This window comes from Bos indicus, chromosome 11 (genome assembly GCF_029378745.1).
Source record: "Bos indicus isolate NIAB-ARS_2022 breed Sahiwal x Tharparkar chromosome 11, NIAB-ARS_B.indTharparkar_mat_pri_1.0, whole genome shotgun sequence".
Classification (NCBI taxonomy): domain Eukaryota; kingdom Metazoa; phylum Chordata; class Mammalia; order Artiodactyla; family Bovidae; genus Bos; species Bos indicus.
The window spans coordinates 27,499,919-27,500,951 of NC_091770.1; the positions used below are offsets into that span (position 1 = coordinate 27,499,919).

Sequence of the window (1,033 nt, forward strand, 5' to 3'; positions counted from 1 at the left end):
ATGGCAGAAAATCAACTTTAAAAATCATTACAAGATTTAGACAATTTAGTAAGGTAGCTGAGAGCAAAATTAAAACACGATCAATAATTTACCAATATATGAACAATCACCTAGAAAGTATTCAATTTACAAAAACAAGAACTACAAGAGAATACCTAGGAATAAATCTAAGAAATGTACAAGATTCACATGAAGAGAAAACGCCAGGGTCATGCACCTGTCAATGTTGCTTTAGCAGTGCGGTCAAGATGCCTAGTGGAAGTTGAAGCCGCACTTCCTGCGTGGCCCCTCCTGCCAGCTGCGTGCCTCAGATGACAGCAGCGCCCAGGTCAGTGCCCATAGCTCAGCCACCAGCAGCAGCTCCCCCCTCTGCCGCTGGTTCCCCTGCTGCTGTTCCCCAGCAGCCAGGTCTGATAGCCCAGATGGCTGTGGGTTCTGCCGTGGGCCACACTCTGCATCACGTCATCACTGGGGGCTTCAGTGGGGGAAGCAATGCTGAGCCTTCAAGCCCTGACATCACTTACCAGGAACCTCAGGGAACCCAGCTGCCATAGCTGCAGCAGAATGGCCCTTGCTTCTATGAGGTGAAACAGTTTTCGGAGTGTGCCCAGAGCCAAGGTGACCTTAAATTTTGTGACGGTTTCTGTGAGGTGCTGAAACAGTGCAGATTGGCCAATGTTTAAATAAGAAGTTCAAATTGAAGATATGAAAAATTACCTCTCGTGGCCATGTTGATTTAGCATTTAAAATATAATAATGAAGATGTTAAAACTCAACATTCAGAAAACGAAGATCATGGCATCTGGTCCCATCACTTCATGGGAAATAGATAGGGAAACAGTGGAAACAGTGTCAGACTTTATTTTTTTGGGCTCCAAAATCACTGCAGATGGTGACTGCAGCCATGAAATTAAAAGACGCTTACTCCTTGGAAGGAAAGCTATGACCAACCTAGATAGCATATTCAAAAGCAGAGATGTTACTTTGCCAACAAAGGTCCGTCTAGTCAAGGCTATGGTTTTTCCAGCGGTCA

General features: G+C 45.0%; 1 pseudogene; it reads left to right on the forward strand.

Moving 5' to 3' along the window:
• The first annotated feature begins 248 nt into the window (after positions 1 to 248).
• Positions 249 to 683, forward strand: LOC109565807 (coiled-coil-helix-coiled-coil-helix domain-containing protein 2 pseudogene; annotated as a pseudogene).
• Positions 684 to 1,033: the final 350 nt, after the last annotated feature.